Consider the following 27,500-nt stretch of genomic DNA (forward strand, 5'->3'; position numbering starts at 1 on the left):
CTGTCGCTGCGCTGGTTTGGCCGACACATATTGGTATCGACAAAGAGGTCACGAAAGTGAAGCATCAAGCACCGGCAACCATAATATCTTTCCAGACCAATCAGATTGATCCCATAAATCAAATCCAAAGTATTCGCAAAAACTAGCCCAGAGCATTCCAGGCAGTTAAACAAAACAATCAACACTCGAGAAATGAGCTTTTTGTTGTTCTTCAGTCGCTGGGGCGTATGCATTTTCTTTTTCACACTGTTCTAGCTTCAATGGAAATTATATTTAAAAAAATCATTTAGTTTTAGTTTCCCTGTTGCGGTTGTTAATATTAAGTACATTTTCATATCTAAAACATTATTTGTTTTCGATTTTGCACGCGAGCACTAACTTCCAGACTGGCGCTTTGTATGTTCATTTTGGGAACCATTTTCCTAACGTTAACTGTACACACTACATCATGCTCGACTCGTGCACGTAATTTAATGGCCAGGTGCACACCCTTGAACACCAATTTCTTCGTAAAAACCTCCAACACTAGCACTAGAACTTTCAAATTCCATCAAACGGTAAGAAACCAGGGAAAGGAAAATAAACGAAGAAACCAAGCAAGGGTACCCGTTGTGTCTGGCCAGCCGTTCGGATCCTTTGCTTTCGTTCCGAACAATGAATTTTCCCACTATCAACGAGGTTTCCACGCTATTCCAAACCACCTGGCTTGGCTTCCCCTCAAGCGAGCGAGCGAGCAGAGGAAAAGAGGATCAGAAAATATAATCAAACCACCTCTTCGTTAGCGACACCGAAGGGAATGGTATAAAAGGAAGCAATTGTTACGTCGGCCCTAGCTCCGGAGCCCTCACAAAACACACCGGGGACACGCTTGACCGGAAGTGGTAATTGAGGGCAAGGATTTCGAAGGTATAAATCTCTGATCGGGGTCAGTTTGCTTTCTGTGGCACATTTTTCTTTCATCCACTCAGTTGGGACTCTGATTGGGTGAATATAACCAGCCTCTAATGTCATGAACTCCATATCCGTAGTATCATGGTCATAACATGGACAGTAATGTCAAGATATCAAGCAGCCACTGAAAATGATTAGTCTAAATCAAGGGAAATTTGCCCGACGATAGTCGCAGACGCAATCTTTTATAAAACCAAAAAAAAGATACTAAATCTGTCCCCTTCCGTTCGCTTTTCAATTTGTTCCAGCAAAACATGCACTGACCACAATACCTTTGGCGATTGTCGATGGAAGGTAAGGTTTCTGCGGAAATGGGCCCAGACATGCAACGCTGCTGGCGACTGCCTGTTCTGGACACGAGTGCACGCGATCTTATGCAGACATGGCTAGGCGATGGCCCCACGAAGGCTTACGTACGTTCTGACTCCATCTGAGCTGAGTGCAGTCTCGTGTCTGCTTGGTTTGCGTTCGTTGAACTTTCACAATGATTCGATTAGATACGCCATAGCCATCATCATGGACCATTATTGGCGAGGGTAAGTCAGCCCATCGTACTATCTTAAAATTGTATACTTCTATGCATGTATTATTCATTCTATGTGGAAATCGATTCATTGTTTTCAGTATCCAATTCAATTTTCTATCGATAAACTATTATAGCTTGCGAATGGTATTTGCTCACTGTTACTAATTTGTGAAATATAAAAATTACAACACAAATTAATAATTCAATTGGGACAAATCGATCCGGCAAATGCCGATACTATTCAAGTAAGGGTTATGCTATTTCAAAATCTCATGTTAGAACCACATTTTTTGGTTTGTTTCCACAGAACTCTAACGAAAGTCTTTCTTATACAGTTTGTTTTATATGATTGCGATGATCCAGTGGAAAAAATCAACCAACAGTTTTTACCATTACTCATCCTCGCAAATTAATCCGGTTCAGCAGTGGAGAGGTTAAGATTGCGTTGGGGTGGCCTGGGTCACAACATTTCGTCATGCTTGTTGAACGGTGATTCTCTTTTCTATTATTCAGGCTGCAATATCAGCACACAAAAAAGCGTTTACCAGCGGTCGCGAAAAGACACCGATTTGAACCGGATTCTTGCGCATAAATTGCACCAGCGACACGGAACCAAGCGAAGATCATTGCTGACCGGAACGAAGACGATTATATCCGGAAGGAACGTCTGTCCTCCGTGCGACAGTACTGCCAAGAAAATGGTCGAAAGAAACACCCTTTCGAAGCATTCGTATACATTCTCGGTCTCGAGCGGTTATATCGTATGCTACCAGACTCAACAAGGTCGAAAACTGGCGTCATTTTTTTTTATAGGTTAATGTGGCCAATGTACTTTTGACTAATTATTGCCACCTCGAACGGGGTCACGTAACCGGAACGCCGGATATTCGGAACTGTTTCGTCTTGGATTAGAGCCCGTGGTAGACGAGCGATTGAACGACATTGATAGCACACTTCGTACGGTTGATGGCCTCGCAATAGTGAACAGTATTAGAAGGCAGAGCATGAGTTTTGGTTTTGGAGTGACATTCATTCAATTCAATGTAATCTTCTTGGAATGTGTTTATAACAGTGAATGGTTGGCCCAATTGTACAATGTTACAACATTTTACCCTAACTAAGCTTTTGATAGTATATTTTGAAACAATTCTTATTTCCTGCACAAACTGATTAAAAAGCAATTGTTGCAGAAGACTTGAAAAATAAAACAAAATTCATAGTACGATGGAATCGTCCAATTTAGCTGCAGCAGACTGAAGCCAATTATTTCTAACCACCATCATAACAGCGTTAACGACTATTTATCCAACGCGTTTCACGGTGGCAGGATAAACCTATTGTTTGCACTGTAAGTGACTGTTGGTAGACGAAAAAAAATGTGTGTTACATTCAATTTTGAGCGCAGGAAAAACGTCAAAATCCCAACGAAAGAAGGTTGAAGATGGTCTCTAGCAAATTTACCAACAAACAATGTACACGGTTGACGGTTGGCGGTTGGTTTCATTGCTGACGAAGCATTTGAGTTAAACACCCGGTCGGGGGTTTTTTTTTTGTGGCAAAACCGAGTCCCTACAACCACGCAAGACGACATTTACCTCAGCATCGGTTCTGGGCAAGTCTGTATTTACTCTCTACCACAGAAGGGGTATCAGAGAAGCAGCCACTGGAACGGTTTTACCGTAAGTGGAACGGTAATGCTTGTTCTTTACTCCAACATTCGCCACCAATTACACGCATGCTCCTGGGTACAAGTTAAAGATACATTACATGGGGTGAGCAGCATTACATTAGCCAACGAATTGTATCGTAGGAATGTCACATTAACCTCATATTATGCGAGTATTGATGGACATAACAAATATCCGGTGACCTAGTTTGCTGAGCACAACACAGAACCTGGTCATGTGAAGGACACAATTCAAACAGGTAGCATTGGGTGACCGGAACCACAGTACACTTCCGTATAGACGTCAGGACAATCCAGTAAAACGGACCATATAAAACCGATAATTGATTTCGTTTATTATGCATAAGAATTGCATCGTGTCAAGCAAAGATTGATTAAACACCATGAGAGATCATGTAATAGTTAACTGACAACAGAGCTGTAAAAATCCATTGAAATATTAAAAAAGAAATATGAACTTATAAACATATGATTCACATTCATTTTATGACATATCTTGCCGTTTATATTCGTTTGTATGATTTACATTTTTTAAGAGAATTATTCTTCTTTCTCATAACATTTGCACATACGTTCGATCAAGCGTTAAGATAGCGGTACTAGAGCACCGCCAAACACCAAAATCATTGAAAGCAAACCAAAATAATCAGTACACAGCTCACATTGAATGCCAAATTTAAGAAACTTTGACTCACTAGTGAAGGATTTGGTACGAGCCACTAATAGATTGTCGACTTTATCAATCTCAATCCACCTTTTTTTTTGGTTTTGGAAAGGAACTGTTTTGTATTCACAGTTGAAACCATACACTATCAGCATTCTCAACACATCAAACACTTTCAGTAAAAGTTCGAAGGGAAATCATCCGGTCACCCCGCTCCAATGCCGCTTGAAGCTTGAGTAATCTGTGAGGTTGACTAACTCCCACACCTCTAACAATACCCATTAATCACCGTTCCATGACTCATAGAACAAAAATAATCGTAAGATTTTCCACAATACACCATTCTTCACTGTAGCAGCGTTCTTGTTTGGCGAATTCGTCACCACAATTCTACCAAAGCACACCCTTAAAAGCGAGTTCTTGCGTTGGCGTTGGCTGACTATTATTAATCAGATACGAAGTGATAATGATCACTCTGGCGAACCTTCGGTCGCGTCACCTCATCATTTGAGTTTGCCACTGCACAGCAAATTTGTACCAGACCCTGAACCGGTTGCCGCCGCGTGGTGATCATATCGCGCCATAGAAACCATCACCTTCTCGTCTCGGGGTATACGCTGTAGCCACTGTTCAAGGTTCTCTACCTGTTCTCTGTTAATTGCTCGGCGACGTAAACCCTCTCCCGAAAGCACTGGCCGTAGTACCGATTACGGTTTCAAAAACCGTACACAGACCTCCGTGTGCTCCGTGGGCTACTAATCGGTCTACCCTACGCAGCTGCTTACCCAACACTTTGACTGTGACTTCCTTCGAGCAACTCTCGACTACGACTGACCGGACCACACTGGCTAGCATGACCAATGCTTGACGTCTCCTACAATAGATGCCCTCACAATCGTCGATCTTCATCACACCGGTCCGAGTAGAGACCACCGGTCCGGTAAGGTGACGTTGGCGACAATGGCGATTAGGACCGACACACCGTAGGCATAATGGAAACAAGTAATAACTCATAACAGGTCTGTAAAGCACATTAAAAGCGATGCATTTACGGCCAATACACGTAGTTAGAAGTGTTGGTATAATGACAATTTCATAAAACATTTATGAAACCAAAAAATACCTATTTAGAAAGACGATATATCTATATATCATCCTTAATATGGCCATCATATCTTCAACGACTTGTGGCGATCATGAGGATCCTAGTGTATTTTTTTTATATTCTTTGATACAGCGACCTTGATGTATTTTATTGTCAAACAATGTACATTCCACACGGCTTGTAATTGACAATTGATAGGAGATGGAACGGAAAATGGAATGCAGCGAATGGAAATACAGCATCATGCTAGCCCGCACTGCCAGCTATTGAAAAACAACCCGAGTGACCCGAATCGAACCAAATCGACCACGATGAATCCGTAACCCGCTCGTTAAGCCGTGAATGATTGATGATCGTTTTTATTATTAATGCAGTTAATCTAGCATAAAACGAAATTTAACAGCACATTAATCCCGCTAACCGCGGACAGATTGCAATGTACACCCGAGTGGTGGCAGACAGAAACCATATCATGCCGCTTCCATAGGATATCATTCATTTGGCTTTGAAAACTTATACGTGCAGATCGCGTTTGATTATTTTTCATCAGCGGTTCATTTAGCGTTTGCACCCAGATAGCCACATCTAGATGTGCATCAGATTCCGTTGAAGAATTCGCGAACATTGTAGCTCAACGATGGAGCATCCCAATGGTGTTGCTCCAAAGGAATCATCTTAAGCCCGTTTCGTTAGTCAGCGGAGAGAGATTTTGTAGACAGCGTTGCTTTCATGTGTCCGACGTCCGCTCAGTCCAACGCAGTTCCAGAGGAGAAATCTTAGTAAAGCTAAGGATTAAATTGTGCTGAATCATCCACGCCAACAAGTCAACCGTGTTCCTGCACCATCTCACAATGCAACCGTGACCCAAGAAGTCAGAGAATCAAGAGTCATCGCAGCTACACGAAGCGCCAAGGTCAGTCCCGGGAGAATGCATTGAACTTGGAAGGTTTACATTGTACGAAGTTCTTGCAGCTGAGAAAACCATTTCCTAGCCTTCCCTGGGGCTGTATTAGCAAGTACTGATACAAAAAACCCTGGAAATCTTGCCAGACGCAAGGTTAAGAGATCAGCTGTAATGCTCAAAAATTTTACAAATCGATGGATCTCGCTCGATCGATTAGAACTTTCGATTTTTCAGGTTTAGTTAAAAAAAACCTGGCATTAGGGGGAATACGGTCAAGTAAACGAACTAACTTTATCTGATACGAAGCCGACACCATTGTGTGTTTTACGCGAATTGAATTTTAGCGAAGGAGTATGAATCATGAAATGGCTGGATTTTCCATCTCACATTCCCATCTCTGACCGGCCATGACTCATGACGAGCTATCCCGACAATTACTTCGTTGATGCCAATGGACTGCTACTAAGAGTAACCTTCGAATGGAGCGCTGGTTCCGATCAAAGTCACCTCCGGCTGGCGTTCAGTTGGGTAAACTGATGACGAGAAGTGGTGTAGACCACAATCCGACCGCTTTAAGACTGCCCCCCGCCAGACGCTGCATAGAATCTGGAGTAGCATGATGGCAAATCTATTAGCTGTCTCAAGGGAGCAAGTGTGCCACCAACAACTGGTTCACCTTCGCCGGTGTCGTTTACGCCGTTTTCGTGACCAGTGTGAGAACGAACTCCGTCCAACAAACCGTCCGTGTCCCTGGACAACAAAAACGGCTGCGTGCCGTGTCACGTGCGTTTTTACTTTTTTGCACAAACTTCTTTACGCTAACCTTTCTCGCGCATTTCAGTCTCATGGCTATGTGCTAAGCTGTCTGGTGACTTAGAATTGAGGTTTTGTGGCCGTATTTACTGCGTTCACGGTCAAAGTTTTTAGTTCGCCCAATATTGTGGTGCCCAGTGTCCCGTGGCAGTTCTGGCCACACTACAACCACCACTCTGCCGCATCGCGTTTGTATTGTGGTTTAAGCGGGAGAATAAAGCGAAGCTATCGTTGGCATCAATTGGCGGTTGAACGGTCTTATAGCCGCTAACTCCAGCAACACCTTCAGTGATGCTGCAGGAATGTGCTGGCACCATTCCGCTAGAACATGCAAATTACTGTGAGGGTCCCTCACGCCAACGTAAGTCGACAAGTGTGCTGTTACCATCACCGCTGGGATTTTGTGGTTATGTTGGGAGTTGGAAACCTTTTTTATTATTTCTAACATATCTAGGTCAACTGGTGGTGGTGGTGGTGGTTGGCTTATTGTTGCCCTATCCGGTTGAACGGTAATGCTAATCGCAGCATCAATCAAATGCACTTTGATGAGTGTGACAGAGCGACAATAACTGCCTGGCACTCAATGATAAAGCAGAAACGTTTTAATTACTTGCAAGTTCCCACCCCCTATTCATCGCATGGAAAAAGGACAATTTTTTCATCATCGTTTCAATGTTGAATCGGAATAAAACATCACAAATTGATCACGATGTCGTTTGATTGTATTCGATTATTTTAAACTATAGCCTTAATAATTTAATTAAAATAGGAATTTCCAAAGAATACAAATGCATTTTTTTCCAAATTGTCAATAACAATGTCAATTGTCAATGTGAACTCTTTAATTTTTCTCTTTTCTAATTAACTCTTTTAACGCCTGGTCCATAAGGTGTGCTCGTAAAAATACATACCAATTCTGTTGAATTGTACCACTAGCGCATGTAGCACTTGTTTCGTAACCTGTTTCAGTTCATAATGTAAAATGTATCATACAGTTTGAAAAACATATTAAGGATAATTTAACTTATGTAGGCGTAGCTCATCTAGATAATCAAAATTAATGCATATGCCTTATTCTCATGTAGTGCCTTCCACGAGGATGAGAACCGCGTTGCAATTAATCTGCGGCACGCTAAACGATACTTGATAAATCGAGGCTTCACATCGCTTAACGACACGGCTTTTCATATCATAATTACTAAATGAATGCGATACCACAGCACAGTGTAATTCGGACTCGGAACGACGTTGATACCATCACTCTTGGGATGCTGCCCTAGCTTGCCTCCCGAAAAAAAAAACATTCATAGTCATCATTACTCTCCGTCGTGCAATCTGACCTGGAGTCAAGTCCAACCTCACCCTGGCTAACCTCAACCACCAGCAACAGTTACAACACCGGCAGCATTCATTCTGCACCATCACTTTCCCTAACATACCACCGAAGCACCGGCAATTAATGAGCACGATTTCCCACGCTAATGCGCCTCCCGTTTGTGCAGACCGCGAACGCGCTTTGACGTCTTTCTTCTCAGCGAAGATCCATAATAAATCGCGAGACCTCGCTGTACCCTACCAGTGACCCCGCCAATAAGTCGTCGGCATCTTGCTCGACCATCACCAAACGCATAACGACTGTCGGCGTCGTCGACGTCCACTTCGACGGGTCACACCCGTCTACGGGTCGCGAGTATGATGCCTTGGGACGGAGGTGGTCGGTCCGTTGAAGAGATTTGATGGCTCGCCAACCCTGCCACGCCGCGACAACAAAAAGCATGGTGATTTCAAAAAGCCACTTTGAATGATACTCCTTCAAGAGACTGGCGTCGGACCGGACGGGGTTGTACCTGCCGATGGCCATTGGACCGGGCAAAGGTAAGAGTGGGTATTCGTAAATTAAAAAAACGAAACGTCCTTCCTCTCGCAGCAGCATAAAGCTACCGGGTAGCAGAGGTTGAGTGGGCCTTACTTTATGCTCTTTATACAATGCTTTGTTTTCGGAACGTGATCCGGCGTCAGTCTGCGATAGGTTGAACTCACTCTCGGAGCACTCGTTGGGGGTGGGCAAGAATTAAGCAATCAGAGACATGCGACACACTGGGAATGAATGCGGCACTCTTCGTACGGTCGGTGAACAAATGATTCAATTTTTGGCACCAGCACATTCAACGGGAATATGGATTTGTTTGGTAAAATGCAAATTTCACTCAAATAGCCACAAACCTTTCGAGATTCGAGGCGCAACGAAGCGGCATCACCGCTTCCGGTGCCGTCCCCGTGAAGAGCCTATGTTAGCTGAAAGTTAATGACTATATTTCGTCCCTTAAGTGCACTCCACCGCTCCACTAGTACGATGATGGCGGCGGCGGCGCCCCAATGTTGTTCGGTTGTTCAGTTCTCAGCAGTTGGTACTTTCACTGCTTCGAAACCGTCGTCGTGTACGTTCAGTGTGAGCTGAGCAGAGTGAAGTTGTCAAGTCACTCCAAAAAGCTTCCCATCTCGCTGTTCCGATACCGCGTACGTACCGGTAGAGTAGCGGTCTTCTTGAGAGGTGCTGCTAACAGCAGGAACTCAAGCGTGACTACGTCAGTAATCATTGCCAGAAGGGTACTACCTGCGATCTCTGCCATAGAATCAGAGGAAGGGTTTCTAAAAATTTCGGAACCAAATTTACCACTGCAACTTTATTTATATACGACACACGGTTAAGTTGGATACTATTTGTTCTAAGTACCCAATATTTAGAATTCCAAACATGTTCTAAACAACAAATTATGCGTAAAAATGTAATTCTTTTGTATGTACTTTAGTTATGATTCGAATGACAATATTTAATATTAGATTGTTCCATAAGTAATAGCGTTTCTTGTAGTCGAAAGTAAATACCGCTTGTGAAATACTTAGAATGAAGATAAATCAGAGATTTAAATTTCATTTGGTTGTATGGTCTTTTGGCTTCTTTCTGGCATCTTTAGATTTGGCCTGTAATAGACGTTCTGGATTTTATCTTCAAACTCCAGGACGATGTTGGATTCCATATTGTCATCTTCCTCAAATGTTATACCATACAAAGAGTTCCGCAAACATCGAAACACATGGCAGTCTGATAGTGCACAGCTGAGTACATTAAAAGTTTTTAGCCACGTTGTTTCGATTTTTCGCGAGGACTCAAAGATGTATGCGGTCTAGCAATATCCTGCTGGAATATTAATTCTTTACGATTCTAAAATTCTGACTATTTCTTGTTGATGATTCAAATTAATTTGACTAGTTTATGACATCATGACATGACTAGTTATACATTTAGATCAATGTTTTGGTTCCTTGAAATCGACGCAAAAGCTACCTGATTTTTCACTTGGACTCATTGAGAGAATCATCTCCAGAACGGAATTTTGCCAATCAATTTAGGAAAAAACTGTATTTAAAAAAACACAATTATAAGAAAAAAATGGAAAAAACCCAATGAAATATGAAACAACCTAATAGTAATTGTTAGAAACAGATCAGATGCCTGATCGTTCGTCACCCAATCTGGCGATTTTTGAGAGACCTCTCAAGCCACAGGAAGAGACACATTAAAATTTTAATTACTACTAGCAGGCAGGCAACCTGTGCGCCAGCGGAGCTGTGGATCTGCAAACCTTCGCAGCAAATCGTATCATCTCGAATACGCCGCACGCAAAGTGCCGTTCCAAAACTGAAGTGATTGGTTGGTGAAAATAGACGGAAAGCTTTACACTTTGCACAGCCTGTCAACCACCACGCCTGCTCGGGCATGCCTACCACATAGTGGAGCTTTTAAAAGCATTTCATCTTTTCGTGTGCGATTTCATGCTGCTCCTTCTACTACCGTGCCGAATCGGATCTTGCTAGTAGCGATGACTGCCGCACTCTATCTTCACGAGAAGAGAGTCCCTTCAGTTCAGGCAATTCTGTCGAATCATATCCTGACCGACTTTCGGTCCCTTTCGCGAGCATCATGACACGACCAGCATCGCGTGGTGTCGCGTGATGGCAAACTACCGGCTACAGCGGCAACCGGGAAAAGCAATTTCGAGTGTAAATTTCAATTTGGGAAACTGTTTATTGTTTGCTCTGGTAGCAGTGCGCGTAATCTTCGCCACGTTAAACGACGAAGATGACTGCACAACATTCCTACGCCCGTGCCGGAAATCGAACCGGCGCGCACTCCTCGAAAACCCGCATCATATGGGTGCCACCAGCAGCAGGAGCGAAATAGTCCCGCTTCCCTGGAGTGGCCCGGGAGCTTTGGACAAATCTATATGTCCCAGGGCTCGGTCGATGAAGCGACACTCGTCAGACAACACCCAGAGAATGATGGCGCCCTGGAATGACGAACGATGATTTGAAAGCAGCGACCGAGCAGAGGCTCGAGCCTATAGGCGCACCAACAATTTGCACCGTCGCCGTCAAGCAAAAGTGATTTCAAGCACCATCGACCGGCAACCCGGAACGCCTGGAAAGTTCCGTTTTTTTTTCTCCTTCCGTAAACAGGCCCCTTCCCCTATCAATCGCTGTATCCTTACGCGCTAAGGTCGCGTCACATTTTGATGCCACGACGGGATGCCCTCATAACGTCACACTGGAATGTGGAAGCGGGCGAACTATGCTAATTTCTCCCCCGTTCGATGGAGATGAAAGAGCTGCTATTGTCTTTGGTTGCGTGTTTGAAGTTTTACTTCAGGCAAGTTGTGTGACATTCGGTTGATAAGGAAGGCTTCAAAATGAGATCGGTAGACATAGGGCGCCAAGGTCGATCTGTGACCTTTAATTATTGGTGCCAATAGAGTAGAGAAGTGTTGTTAGAAGGATACTAAACTTCTTGAGCGTACGCTCATACTGCACGCTTATGCTCTTGTAAATGAAAAGCCAGCAACGGAACACATTCACATTCTTGTCACTTCACTTTATTCCATTTCACAAGGGAACAGTCGACTTGAAAAAAGCCGCAGTTGCCTTATCACTGGCCTTATTAGCGCGTTCGTTTCTTGGGCTACTCCGGCATTCTCTTATCATATAACGTGGCACGCAAATGAGCTCCTTGTGACTGCTCTCAGACCTCTACCGAAAACTGCAGTTATCGTTAACAGGAGTACTGCATTGAAAGTTTAAATATGAAGGGAAATAACACTTTTGATTATCATAGTTCGCTCGACAATCAACTTGCTTGTTCTTTGAAACAGTTTGAGTAAATGATCTTTAAAATGAGTAAAATTGAAAGGTTTAGTATGTAAAAACTTTTGTTTTTACCAGCACCGTGAACAAAATCTTAAGTGAATGGAGCGAAAACTATTTGAGTCACTTCCGCTCAAACAAAATTTATGATGACTCAAAAACAACTCCAGCAATTAGTGCCCCCAGGGACTGACTCATTTCGATTTACGTTTATTGGTAGATAAGTTTGAACACGCTGAAACTTCAAGATGGTTTTGCTGATCACAGGTTCAAAGTTTGTTACTCTGCCATAAACGGTCAGTCCTGCCCATAGATGACTCCTTAGCTAAATACTCCAAGGTAGTGGCCAACAGTAGCAATTTAAAGCTCCATACCGTGACCATGAAACCACGGTGACAATCGAAACAATTGTTTTGTGAATGTATCAATAACAGTTCTCGCTTCAATGATTAATGTTATTGTAGTGTCGAATCATACGAAGCTATTCGAAAATGAACGATCGTATGAGAAACCCCCGCGTGTTTCTTTCACATCCAAAGTGTAAAATTGAAGGTTATGATCAACAACATTCCGATGGTTCGGTAGGTAACACTTCCTCGCAGGTAACCCATATGGTGAGTCCACTATGGAGTCTACAAGTACAATAGAAGAGCAATGGCGTTCGGCTGCGTTAGACAGTAAAAGGCTTTTATATCTTTTAATAGTAAAACTTCACCATCATTAATTGATTTTGAAAAACAAGGTGATGAAAATTCATTAAAGCGTACGGAGAATTTGTCCTTTTTTGTCAATCAAAACATTTCATTGATCGAATTCGATAACCACGATTTAACATTCAGCAATATTATCATTTAAACTTCGTCCGGTTTGTATTTTGTCCTCCTTCACTTTACATAAACCAGCATATTCAACCATTTATCTCGCAAGGCCACAAACCAACCGGATGAAAACGATACAAAATCAAACCGGAGGCACGATTCGTATAAATGCACGATACATTCCGTGTTCACACTCGTCGTCGCCGTTTCCAACCACCAGCCACCCACCTAAAAACGAACCGGAATGAGAATGGAAAGAGCTGAAACAGAACGAAACTTTCGTTTTCGATAAACTCCGTCACGCCTCATGCCGGCACGATGATAAACCGCCAATGAATGCTAAAGTAACGCATTATTTATGGAAGTTTCATGTCAATATTTTGCAGCTGATTTGAAAGCAAACGGAACCATCATCCGGACGGCCGGAAATCTCCCTCCGCGGGGCATGGAGAGAGAAAAAGGTAAAGCATGGGAATGGGCTTTACCAGGTGAACTCAGGGTGTGCCCATGAATAGTACCCGGACTGTATAAATTGTGGGCATTTTGGTTTTGGTACTTTCTATTGACACGGGCCATATCGACGCTTGTTTGCTTAACTCCCTCCCCCCCCCCCCCGGCCCCCCTAGCAGAATTACGCATAATAGTTGGTAAAATATTTTCGCTTTAACCTGCGGCCACCGTTGTCACACATCAATATAACCACATCGATTGTGGGTTAGTGTTTATCCACGGATGGGATTTTAGCGGTCCCCAGCGAACGGAGCGCATTCCAATAAACTGCACAATATGCTAATCACGTTGAGCTACTGTTAAACAGCAGCCAATATAGCGACTAAAACGAGCTAATGATGGTATCACAACAGATTTATTTTTTTGCGGAACGTTATTTCATAGGAAAATGGGAAACATGTGCAAGTTTAGTCTAAAACTGCACTACATGCACCTGTTCTACTGAAATGAAGTAAAATCAGTTCAATGAACTTCAAATGGACACCACTTGTATGCCAAAATAGTTTATCATACTCTTGCAGATATTCACGAGTTGGTTTATTTCCCATGGACAACCTAAGTCTAAAAATTAAAACAATATATCATTCAGCTTATATCATTTTATTCTACCTTTTTTTTACACTTTTTTTGCATACTGTATGTAAGATTTATAAGTTATCTTCTCGATTTAAATTAGGTTTTTTTTAACTATACTATTTGCCAATTCTCTCAATCTGCACAATTTGTTAATTAGTAACTGTTCGCGTACTGATTTCCTGTGTCAAACACATTACGTAGCTATATTTAGCTTCGATCCATCAACGCAATAGGCTCCACAAGGCCCACCATCGAACCTTAATTAAATTAGGTAATGAATACTTTTAAGGAAATGAGCACAACAAACCCCAGCGTGGTCCCACAATGGTGTGCAACGATCTTTCGCTTCGATCGATATCTTAATCATACTGCTGCACTGCTACCACAACGCCAACGCCACTCCTGGCTGCGCCTAATTCCTGCCAACCAATGTGAGGGAAATGAGCAACAATCGAACAGTCTCCCTTCATGCCAGGCGCAACAGTTCGTAAAGCCGAGCCCGGTTGCGGTTCAATAGTTTTCCGTTCGGCTATATAACTTCAGGTGCGGTTGGAAAATTGGCCACCAACTCCCGAAATATCGAACCACCTGCCCTCCACGAAATGGCCCTGTTTTACCTGTTGCGCTTTCGCTGCTGCTGCCTGGGTGGTACCATTTCCTGCACACGGTCATTCGATTCGGAACTACGGAACGGCATTTCAGTGGAAATTAATGTTATGCAAGACATTTAGCCAAAAACCCTTCCCATTGTGTCACCGCGGGTCGGGCGGGTGGTGCGCGACAGGTGCCCTGGTACGGGGCACTTTTCGTTAGTCACGGTTAGTTCCCTGGTTCCCAGCCATCGGCACTTGAGTGACGTGTTTCACTTTTCGGCAAGCAACATTAGCGAAACTCAACACCAACCAAAGTCAAATGAATGCTCATATAAAAAAAAGGTTAAATTGGTTTGTTGATTTTAAAATGAGACCCTTTTCTGACGCGAGGCACTCTGATAGAAATGATGGGCTTTGCACAAACCCTCAATTGATTTGCGTTCCAACGTTTGCGGCCGGTAATGTCAGTGATACAACACCACCGCCCATCGGCAAAAGATAGTGTTTATCACGTCCAACCAGCACGCTGCTGAAAATAGACATTAAAACATTCCATTTCGGCAATCCAAGCGGTGGTTTTCGCGTCGGTCGACAAGGCAAATGAAGCGGTGCGGTGGGAAATCGTAATCGCCATTTTATGCTCGAAACAACTATCAGTTCCTAATGCGCGCACCAGACCGGACCGCCCAATCCGAGAGGGCCTCCAAAAAAAGGCGAACAAAAAGCTGTCCGATCGTAAAAAGCTAATCTCAAATTTATGTCACAACTTTCACTTCTTGGTGCATAGCGAACTAGCCGAACGGTCCAAGGTATAGGCTCCGGATTGCTCACAGACCTGCACCGTAACCGAAAAGCGACTCCGTGCTGGCTCTCGTGGGATTTGTTCTTCGCTTTTGGGAACTAAGGTGCAAGAATCTCCCTGCCGCTCTGCCTTCCATGCCTTCCGTGAACTATAGTTTCACATAAAACCAACAGACTATAAATTTGAATTGTTGAAAATAATTTTATTGTTTAATTACGGCTATTAAAAGGCGATCTACGCGGCGCAACCGCTAGTACCGACCGTTTATAGCTTAATTAGTTCACATATCGTTCGCTTCGGGAGCATACGGGAATCGGATGAATTTATAGGACAGCCCCTTGCCTATAGCCAGCCTATCTTTCAAAATACTCTAACGCCTCGCGGCGTCATAAGCGAACGACGATTGCCTACCCTCGAGCACGCGTGCTAACGGGATCAGTTGTCGTCTCATCACAAACGGCAGCAGCATCCTATACAAATTCCATAAAAGCCACATAATGAACAGAAACCGGCTTTTCTAGCCAACAATCCACCTGATAATGAAGTGAATGACAGAAAGGGGGATCTATTCCTGGCGCTAGTTGTCACCCTTTTTCACACTTTTACCGAAGAGCATAGACACGTTTCGTGTATTCTTCTTGCTCAATGAGGGAGTTTCGTTTGTTATAACTATTTACTTTGAGTAAATAAGCATATGTCTGAGGGGAAGACTGAAAGTCGCAACAGAAAAGCCAGCAGCTGCTGCATCATCGAAATCTGAGTCCCGTAACATTCCATTGCCCTCAACTTGTGCTCCACATGCTTTTTGCCGTTTTGAAGAAGACGGATCGTAGGCGAACGTGATGATGCTGTGCCAATCAAGCATTAGTGGCCTGGTGTACCGGCACACATTTGCCATGCCCAAAAACCTGGCTGCCCCCGTTCGATTCGACGTCTTGGAATTCACGATTTGCTTTATGTGTTTTTTTTTTGCATAAAATTTGCCTACAACACATCGCACACACGTGCACATTCCTTCACAATGAGCATCGATCGCATCGCTCCTTCGTGCCCCGACCGCCAAACCCAATCATCTAACGAATGTTGCTGCTGCTGCTGCTGCTGCTGTTGCTTGTTTTCACTTCGCCATTCTGCTATCGGTGTCATCTTTCTCTCTCTCATCGAATATGCTCTCTGCGCCTAATTTGGTAGCACCGTTTCGAAAGACGCCACCAGGAGGATGTTCGTACCTGGTAGCTGCTGCTATGTCACCGTGCGTCGCAATGGTCGAATGAGGGAAAGTGGTCGCATGCAGTCGGCCTGATTGACACCGATGCGCCAAATACAGACGCACGTACGACAGTTGCAGCAGCCAAATAGGTAAACCGGGACGGTGTAAATTAATTATACCAACCTCGTCGATTTGCGTGGCGCTACGTATGTCGTTCATTCCAACCTTTGGCTGATCTTGGCCAGTCCAGAGGGAATTCGTAAATTAGGTCTTCACTATTAAGGTTGGAACAGTTGATATTTGGCCAATTTGTTCTGCTTACTGCATCGTTCCTAGGAGTCACTTTGGTACTCTGCTGATGTAATTTTCCTTGTAATAGTCCGTTCTTTTAGTGGTAAAAAATGTGCCAAAAACGAACCATTCCGTCAAAAGTTATGACCAATGGAACACGAAACAATCTGCACACTTACTACGAAACACTACGACTGGAAGAAAATCCCCAAAAACGTCAAACAAAGTTTAAAATACCAAATTCAAACGTTACTCTTACGGCGACTCTTACGTCGAATTGGACATAATAAAAGAAGACACATAAACGGATCTACGGATAAAACTTAATCAAACAATTTTCAACAGGTGCGATCAGAGTTCGACAAATATTTTTATGGGAAAGTTTGAGATTATATCATGTTAGAAATAAGACAAATAAGTCCATAGAACAATGTAAGAACAAGTGTAGGCAAAATTCAAACCATGCAGTTTGACGGACGCTGTACTTAAAACTGCATTTTGACAAAAACCGGATTAATGGGACTTTAGCAATTAACGAGATTTCAGTAGAGGAAGTGCCATGTAAGGTTTTAGTTCATTTAGGCAGATGAAATTTCCCATAAACTGCTCATTTGGCAAGCGATCTGCAGTTGTCGTTTGAAAACGAAAGACGGGAGGGTCCATGAACAGTCATTTATTTAAAGGAAAATCCCTGGAAACATCATTCTATCTTTTTTGAAGTCTCATAAAGGTCCCGTGAAGTTCTGGCGCGACTTGGAAAGCTGCCATTACAGCACAGAGATCATAAGTTGGTATCGAAACAACAGCAATGATTTCATACCAAAAATCTTCAATCCATCAAATTGCCCACAATTTTGTGCAATAGAATTATATTGCGTTATTATGAAACAAACACTAAAGAAACAGGATAAAGTTATTAAAAAAAACCAGCTGTAATGTACAAATTGTGGCCAATGAGACCTCTTCCACTACTGTGCAGAAAATGAAGTGTGGAAAAATGCCAAAATTGAATAAATTCATACGCAACGCGACACAATAATTAAATCTCTACGTTTTATGCGTAACTAAATAAAAAATCAACAAATTGTCACCTTTCTCCATGTGTTCAGCTTATTTCTGGCGTGAGATCTGTCCAATTTCATTCGGTCAAATATTAAATATTCCAAGTTTTAGTAAAGGCAATGGTAAATTTGAAATCACATTTTACCAAAATAGATACAATGAGCATTCCTTTCAACAAGAAAAGAAAATCCATTCGAATAGCAAATGAATCCACGGGTCTTTCTCGAGCCGTAGAGTTCGTAGTTCGTGTGCTGCTGCCAACACTGACCCACCTCGAATGACCTCCGTCTTCGCCTAGCATTGCGTAACGAAACCCAATTCCCAGACTCCCAGACTCGCCGTGATGGAGATACCGGCCGAGCCCGAGTGGCTCAATGACCCTCAGCGCTGGCGATCGAATCAGCCATACACCCAATACTGTTTCCTCTGATTTGATGAACCTACTCCTCCTTCTCCTGTGTACACGCACGAAGCGTAAACATCACCGGGAACATCATCATCATCATCATCACCGTCGCCACGATCATCTCCGTCAAGTTGTCTGACGCAAGGTGTCGTACTGCAACATCGCGCCATCTTCAAACACCAGCACCAACAGCAGAGCGCGCCTCCGGTTCATTATTTATCCAGTGACAAAACCAAACATCACTCGCTGAGTGAGAGCCTCGCACTGCGGGACCATGTTTCATCTTTCTTCGCTTCCAACAGCAAGCAACATCGACCACCAACCGAGTCTTGGTCACCCGCGTGACAGTAGAAACCACAAATCGTGAGCATCGCAGCATCGGCTACCGCTCATAATCACAGGTGTATGTGTTTGTGTCTGGGGACGCGCAATGGTGTGATTCGATCAACGAGATAATGTCACTGGCAGCGCCATTGCGCCTTGAGCTGTGACTCACGTTTTGCGGGCGTGTTCTGAGAGCTGATAAGACTATTTCCCCTTTTCCTCTAATCTAGAGTCAGATGTGAGAGCACAGATTGCGTTTCGGCATCCACTGGTGAAGGATGAACCGTCTAGTTATGCTAATATGCTTCGACTTCGACAAGGAATGCTAATGAAGGAATGAAGGGAATGCAACGGCTCATGCTGCTTGCCAAATCTCCACTCGCCAATGAATGCAAGAAAGGGGTTGTGTTTTCACTTTTGCAACTTCATGCAACTAACCTTGAACGTGATGCACATGCACACTTGCCAGGCTTAGAGTGGTGTGCGTACAGCCCGAGGGACTGAGGTGTAGCAACTCTTCCCATTTATTATTCCAGTCGCCGTTGGAGACTCGTGAAGATTTGCATTTCTGACATAAGCATCTGTTTGAGGATCCCCAATAGATAAAGCTCCACGAGCAATACTCACAATCGATTGCTCGATACACCAAACTCAAGGATATTGATTTCCAAAATCTCTTAAAGCCCTTCTCAACCAGCATCTACCAGCGTGTATTGCATCATGAGGCAGAATGTAGCGCTGGAGAACGGCAAGCTGGATCAAACGTTCGCGCACCAAGCGCACACGCTACAATCTAAGCAACCCTCGCATCTTTGATCGTCTTTTTGGAGCGTTCCAATTTATTACACTTCGCGCTCACTACGACGAATGTCTCGCTATTCAATGGCCATAAACACATAAAGCAATCGTTCCCAGCAAGCCAATCCCAGTAGTCGCCGGGGGTTGCTGCGACGGCGGCGGCCTCAACCGTCATTCCGAGTATCAATTCTACCGGCCAGGACCATCTTTTTCTCGACACATCCCTGAGGATCGAACGACGAATAAGGGGGGGTCATAAAAGTGGTTCAATGAAATTATGCCCCGGAAATCTCGACGCATGATTCACCCCAAATCAATTTATGACTGCGCCAGTCGCCAGTGAGCCACTGAGAGGTTTTGTTCCGTGCCCATCGTGCCGTCACAATAATGATTTCCCTAAGGAGGACGAGGGCTTAACGGAGCGGAGCATGTGGCCGATGGACTTTAAAGTCCTGGCTCGCAACATAAATGCGACACCAAGGCACTCATAAAGCGCGTTTATCGATCGATGCTGCAAAATGGAAAAATGGATCGAAGTTGAATCCAAAATTGTGAAACAAAATATTCTACCAGGTCTATAACTTAGTTTTTTTTCGATTTTTTGGCTCAACAAAAACCATTTATTTTCAAAACTAAAACAACAATTGCATCAATCAAAGTATTGCCCATCGCTGGCCACTCCTTTTTTCCATATTTTGAGTAATTTTCAAATTCCATGTCGAAAGAACTGCTCATCTTTTGAAGCATTTTAGGCAAATATCCTTTTTCCGATACTTTGTTGAAGATTGAGGTTCTATGCAGGCAAATAATTATTTAAACAACCAAACAGATATCATTCAGAAAAAAAACAATGTCTGAGCAATACAGCGGGAAGGCTAACACATCCCATACAAGATTTTGAAAATAGTTTTTGAAAATAGTTTTTTTTATTATTATTCTCATTGCTTTAGTGTACCTGAACCTTCTGTGTCTGTAATGTTAAAATCTTTTCTTCTAAACCTTTGAAGCCAGCTTTCACATTGTTTTTAGTCAGAGCATATTCACCATAAGCTAAACCATGATATGATCATTTTTAGCAGCTGTTTTCTACAAATGAAAAAAAGGTTTTTTATACTTCCCCTCAAAATGGACTTTTCAGGCACCAATCTTGAATTGTTCCACTCGAGAAAATAACATGTTATAGATAATATTATAGGCAGTAACCTATTGCGTTTCAAAGGTATTTAGTTGTACTTTAAAACGACATAACAAACGGGACTGTGAACCTTCCCCAAACAAAATGGCGACACCTTTACTTAGAATCGATAGAACCAAGACTTTGAAACATTTCGATCATGTATCATCAAACAATACACCCCAAAGTTTAAGGAGCTTCTGCAGAGAATAGATTCAGTTTTCCTCCACACATTGGTGCTTCATTGAAACACTATAGCGACCGTATTGGTATTGCTTCATTCTTCAAAGCTGCTTTCGATTTCGGTTCGCAGTGTCGTGGGCCCTTCACGCAGGGCACCAGTGCAACTGGGTCAAACTATGGACATTCCAGTGGTGGTCGTTACATAAGAATGGAGAGAGAAAAAACGCTTAAAACTAAAATGCAAGTAAAACCAAACATTACCATAGCCGTGCTACTTGCTCTCTTTTGCTCTCCCTTTCCTGCACTCTGTTGAAGCGTGCAGCTGACGGGCATCGGGAAAAGCGATGTTGTACCGGCGAAACCAGTTCCCAACCATCAGACAGGCCGTGTCTATGTACGACGAAAGTAAAATTAGCACGACTTACTCGCCGTCGTCGTACCAGCCAGCCCTCGCGGACCAGTCAATGTATCGCAGCCGTCGTAGGTCATCGGGGACTAGTCGAAACGGATTTTCCAACCTGTTGCCCGGAGGGCTACACTCGTGTGCACGCTGAACAGGTTCACCACATGAGACCGCAGCCTGCAAATGACGGCTCGGTCTTTCTCGTTCCAGCTTCCAGTCGCATACCATACAGACACATACTACAGTCAATGGTTTTTAGCTAAACCCAAGATAGATATGCAGCCATCCGACCGGGCCTTTGGCGACAGGTTCCAGGTGGTCTGTCGCCGCTCTGTTCTTCGATTAAAACCGAAAAATCGCTTAGCGATGCGTGAAACAAAAACGAGAAATAGAAAGGGAGCTGCAGAAACACACCATTCCCCCCGGGGGGATACGGACAAGTGAGGCTATATTGATTGGCCGTTCAAGGCCGTTGTTGGCCAAACTAACGGCAATAAAGCTGTATAGTGTGGTGCATTCGCGCCCGTCCACTCCAAAGTCCTTGAGCAAGGTCCATGGCATCCGGAACTGTCACCGTCACTCTGTCGCACCACCGCACCGGAAGTACGAACGTCCAGCAGAACGATCCACTGACGTGACCGATACAAGCGTACCCGACTCGACTGAGCGCATAATTCGATCAAAAACTATGTGCGTGATTGTGCGGTGAATGCAAGGTTTTTCCGCGCGTTCAGTGATTTTCCTCCGTGGCTGGAAGGATGACATTAGTGTGCAAATGAAAAGGAAATCCTCTCGGGTGCTACTGCCGATGGGACAGGCCGGAGAAATGCGATGCACTAGTATGTCCACTGCCGAGGTGGGATTCGCCCAAGGGGATTTCACCAGCCACCAGAAAAGAGAAAAACCGCACAAAACGAGTTCGCACTTGGAGATGCACCCCGGCAGCGGAATTAACATAATATCATAATGCCAACTGCCGGCGATGATAATGATGTAGAGTAGATACTGTGGACTTCATTCGCGGGATATAGAGAGGCGAATGCAAATCACTTGGCGTACGATCGAGTGGGGGAGGGGTGGCCGGATATTATGTAGCAAAACATGTGCGAAGCATCTGATACCGGTTGGCAAAGGACCGGATAAAAGCGATACGCGATGGTGCTAGCGATTCGCTGCCAAATGGAAAGTGTCAACGATGGGTGATGCTGATGTTACATTCGCTGCGATAGAGATACGCACTTTGAGAGATAGATAAACTACTTGAAAGATGGAAGAGAGAAAGATGAAGTATGTTGTGTACAAAAAGTAAGGTTTTTTTAATCAATTTCATCGCCTTCAAAGTAATCTCTCTCCGATACATTTCACTTATTTCAATGGATTTTCCAGCTTTAAAAAACACTTGAAAAAATCATTGATTTGTTAGGCGTGAGCTTCGTCGATTGACGTTAATGGTCGCCTAGGACGTTCTACAGTTTCAACAAGTTCCCGATCTTCCTGAAAGTCATTTGACCACTAGTAAACATTTTTATTTAACTTAGCAGAATAACCGAAGGCTTGCAATCTTTACGTATCGGCAAACCAATTTCGAAATTGCAATACAATGAAAAATTCACTTCTAGTAGCTTACAAAACGATGCGTATCTCAAAAACTAATAAATATTGCAACTTATAACTTTTCATTAATGTCAATAAGAGTACTGTTTACATACTAAAATTTTTAAAAAGTAAAGAAAGTTGTATACGCGGACAATTTCAATAACCTTCTACCATACTTTTTGCAGACAGTAGTTTAGAGACGGCATATCAATTTTCAATCAACTTAATCATAATTAGATACCTTATCAGAATTCACTATTACCTCTCGCGAAGGCTGGGAGCGAATTCTTAAATAAAACTCTTCACTATTATGTACAGTTCCAATGGAATTGCTGCTTTGTTCAGCCACAAAGTGCCAGAAAGCAAGCTAAAAAGCATAGACGCACCGCATATCAACGTAGCGAGCAGCTGAGAGTCATGTTTCGATTACGAAAGCATAAAATAGACACCACTTCTCGCGGTCAGCTGGAAGAGCGATGCCGCACCGCATCAACTCACGCATACCGCCAGCGATGGAAGCAACATTCCATTCACGTTCTCGCTCAGCTTTGGAGATGCTTCTTCACGAGGCGAACGAATTAATTCGTTTGCCGCTAACAGTACCGCTAACACTGACGCCGTACGGTCCAACACAGCAGTCTCGACACTCGGTCGAGAGAGTTTTTGGTAGACGTTCGTTACCGTAGAGCTCTTACTACTCGTTCTCATTTATTCAGTGATCCGTAGCGGGGGGGCCCCTGTGGTGGTGGTGGTAGGCGGTGTATGCGGCCTTTTCCGTCGGCCGATTAACGGTTTTAATTAATTAAAGTGACGTTCGAAGGCATGTGAGCCCCATATTGGCCCCAAAATGGTTGGCTGCAGATTCGTCAACCGGGGCTTTTTGGGATGCAAGTCCACAGTGTGCATGGCAAATGGACATGGATCGGTATTTGGGTTTAACAAACTCATTAATTATAGAAACGGAGATATCTAGACAGTCGATTGAACCATTCACTCAAACGAGCACAGTACACAGTAACATTGCTTCAAACATAACTTCATTTTCAAAAGGTATTTTACTCAAGATCACTGATCTCTACGCACATAAAAGAGCTGGATCAGCGCAACTAATGCCCATACTAATGCCCCACTTGCCTCGCTGAAATTGAATCACAAGATGCCAGTTGGACCGGAGGTATTAGATTCCCAATTTAAACATCCCTGTCCTCCAACGGACACAAGCGACAAATTTTGTCTTAATAGAGAAACCCGCCGTACGGCGTGATCGTGATCGCTGATACGGGGCATGGATTTCGGCCAGTGACAACGATGACGGTAACAGCGACGAACTCGCGTGTTGTAGCTCGCTCGACCGAACACAAATCTCCGGCTTTGCCCTTCGGCACCGCGTGGTAATTTGTTCGCATCCGAGACGACGGCAGGGGCAGCACTCCAATCCCACCATCGGATCGGAATGCGGTCCTCCGGCTCGCTGGTACAGGTGTTAATGGCCGCAGGGAGCGGAGGGAGGGAGGTGGGGAGGAGGCACCCAAGACCGACCGGTCGAAAGTCAACGGCTGTCGCTGGCCCCTTGATTACATGCCATGTAAGTTTTGCGTATGACGATGACTGAACAACGCCATCACAGTAGACGAGGGCATCTCATAGTTGTCTGTGTGCACGATTGGCACAACAAACAGTGAACAGTGAACGGTGCGGTCACCCTGTGGTGGTGACTGAGATTACTGTCATTGATCAATCTCATCCACCGGTCACTCTGACCATGTCGTGTTACTAACCAAAAAGTGCCGCCAAGATTAATAGTAGGCTCGTGTTTTTTTGGTGAAGGTAACCTCAGGGCTACTGCGACCCACAGCGGAGCGATCTGTAACGACTGTGTTGGTCCGCATTCGGAGCATAATATCGGTTTTATGGTTAGAACCGTATCGTAGTAACGCTGCGTAGCATGGGCTCAAGAATTCTGCATCTCAAACTCAATCCATTACTGTAACAGAAACACAATAAAAATCCCTCGCTACCGCAGAGCGTGGGTTCTAATGTTCCATTCGCTCCATGGAGTGACCATATTTGAGCGCAGCTAATGATCACAAGACCGAACAGCCACCGGCATCAACTTCCTCGATCCAGAGCTTCAATGTCAACCGGTTTTTTTCCCCTTGGTATCGGTTCGTCTATCTCGCGTTCGTTGGATCCGCACGTCTCTGGTATGAATATTTAAATGCCCTAAAGCCCGCACAACATAAACCATTAACATACTGCGCCGTAGCATCTATGGTGGGAAGTTTTGCTGTTTGATTTTTTTTTCTTTTATTCCATTTCACCTCTCTGCTGGTAGTCCATCCAACTGTTTCACCTTGACTCCATGCATGCAAAAGCCACTGGATGACGTGAGTTCATATGGCAACTTTCAAACGCACCGGGAACCAACTCTATGCATCACACATACTAAGAGATATAATCACGCTAGAAACTTCCATCTCGCACATGATGCTAATAAGTAGTGAAGGAGGTAGGTACGGAAGTCGAACGTGGATGGTGCGTTTGCAGCAATAACTCCAACGATGACGACGACTAAGACTGTCGATCCACTTCATCAGCAGCAGTCAGACGCAATTTGCGAGTACATGCTTCGGTGCATACGAGATGCATCGGATAGTACTGGGAATGGAGCAAAAAGAGGTGCAGCATATCTACCCAACAGCCGTAACTAACTGGCGTCGCGGCGGAATGAATTCCCTTCATGAAATGCCACCCCACGGACGATCTCGGTGGCGCAATCAGCCTCCCTGTTCTGAGATTCTTTTATTCATTTATTATTACTCGCCAGTGCAAAGGGGTGCATTGCATAAAAGTGGCAAGGTAGGCGGTTAGGTAGATCGAGACCAAGGCTACATGTATGCGTACCACCGTGGAGTGGAGTGGAGTGGAGTTGAAATAAACCTGAGTGCGGGAACAGAGGAATTCAAAAAACGTCATTCCGCCACGACATCCTTGATCACGAGTGTTCCGTCGTATTTGTAGCATTCGCCGTGGTCTGAGAATGGGTGCCCCGAGAGGCTCCCCAGATGGCTAGATGACAGATAGCTGAGCTAATAATGCAAATAAATTGATACAGTCACCATTTACCAACCGTACAAAGGTTGTATAAGCACATTCTTTATTCCCTTAAGGTGTGCTCCGTTTCACTTGAATGGTTGTACTGTTTAATCTGAAACGAACAACGCGTTGTTGTTGCTGATAAATTACACATTACGAATTGTGTAAATTACACATTACGAAAAGAAAAAGGAAATTTCATTTGGTGGGAAACACCTGGCCTGATGGCGAAAGAGTGTCACCGCGGCGGAATCTGGCGGCATCTGGAGTTTCACTTTCGTTTTCGTCTTTCTTATTTCGTTCCCATCGGACATCGTTCATCACCGCGTGCCGCGTGGACCGGATTTCCCGGGATCGGTGCGCCCAAAAAATCCGCAAGACAACAATGCCAGCAGCGAGAGTGATTCGTCGCTGGAAATGCGGAAAACAAAACGTACCGTGTACTAATGAATTTTTCGGGCGGTCAGAAAGCGGAATTTATAAATTTTTCCAAGCATTTCCATCTAGCGCCTGGAAACAAGTCACCGGGGTTCCAGAGGGACAAAACACTTTCTTGTTTTGAACGCAACCCAATCCCGGTCCGTCGTTTCTGTGACAAGATATTTGTGTTGGATTTGATAAATGCGTTTCACTTTATTGAACACTAACCGAGGCAGCGAAGTAAATTGAATGTTGTTTGCCTTACCTTAACAAGATTCGAGAGGTTTTCACTATTTCTCACTCAGTATCCTGTGAAAAGGGAAAATGAAACGGAATTTTGAAACCTTCAGCTGCGTTGCTATGATACGCATGGAATGGTTGATGATGTCCTGAATTCTGTTTGGGCTTTACGATTTGAAAAACAGGCAATATCACTGGCAACAAACACTCGAAAGAGCAGGAAGAAGCGCCACGTTGCCGGATAGCAGAAGCGTATTATCTTTCAAATTCGCAAAAAGTTCGCGCTCTAAGCACCGCACAAAACCAACAAACCAACAACAGCATCGCGAAACCGCGCGCATTATTTACACTCGTGTACGCAAATACCAAAGCGTTGTTCGGTTGTGGTGGTGGTGTGAGTAGGCCGTGTAGTGAACGTCAAACTTTGGGAAAACAATAGAAGTACACCAGCAACCAACGACGGACGGTCGAGGCTTGTTTCCCGTGACGTTGTTTGTTTATTTTCGCTTCGCATTTCTCTCCGGACCTCATCCGGACGTTCCAGGTGCGTTCGCTCCCGTTCGCTCGTTCATCACGTGGTGCCGTGTACGTACGATTAGAAAATAGAACAATTTTCCACTTCACTTGACCTCAAAAATACGCAAACATGCACAAACACACTGGCCCATGCGGGAGGCGGAGGGGGGGGGGGGGAACACATTTCACACCACAATCACCCGGCGTGCCAAACGCTAAGCCGTTGGGGGCGGTTGAGGGCGGTGGCGGCGGCGCCATGGGGCATCAATTATGTGCTAATTTCGAATTTCACTCCCTAACCGCACGGTCCCCAAGGTACGCACATACACAGCGGCACAGCCCTACATCACCTGTGCACCGCCCGTACCCATCGTAGTGGCCGCTGACGAGGACAAATATTTGTAGAAGTTTATGACGGACGCCCTCGTACTGCTGTTGCTCCTGCTGCTGGTTCTACGCGGCCATGAGCTTGGTTTAGGTCGTGGCAAAAGGTAGGCCAAGGATTTTTGGAACTTCTACACCCTGACCCCCGGTTTGCGGTCAAACAGGCCGAAAAAGAGGACGAAAAGTGAAACGTCCTTGCGCTACAATCACAGTTCGACCACAGTTTGGTTTTTCGGGGCGAAAGTACGA

General features: G+C 44.2%; 1 protein-coding gene across 3 annotated transcripts in view; it reads right to left on the bottom strand.

Annotated features, from left to right (window-relative positions):
• Nucleotides 1-27,500, bottom strand: part of LOC126576498 (putative ferric-chelate reductase 1 homolog) — a 32,204-nt gene that overhangs the window by 3,891 nt on the left and 813 nt on the right. For 2 of the 3 annotated variants that reach the window (XM_050237790.1, XM_050237788.1), the window contains exon 2: nucleotides 26,377-26,420. The gene's annotated coding sequence lies outside the window, so the exon portion shown is untranslated. Of the gene's footprint in view, nucleotides 1-4,472; nucleotides 4,615-26,376; nucleotides 26,421-27,500 lie in introns of those variants that run through there. The other variant, XM_050237789.1, reaches the window with a different exon arrangement.

This window comes from Anopheles aquasalis, chromosome 3 (genome assembly GCF_943734665.1).
Source record: "Anopheles aquasalis chromosome 3, idAnoAquaMG_Q_19, whole genome shotgun sequence".
Classification (NCBI taxonomy): Eukaryota; Metazoa; Arthropoda; class Insecta; order Diptera; family Culicidae; genus Anopheles; species Anopheles aquasalis.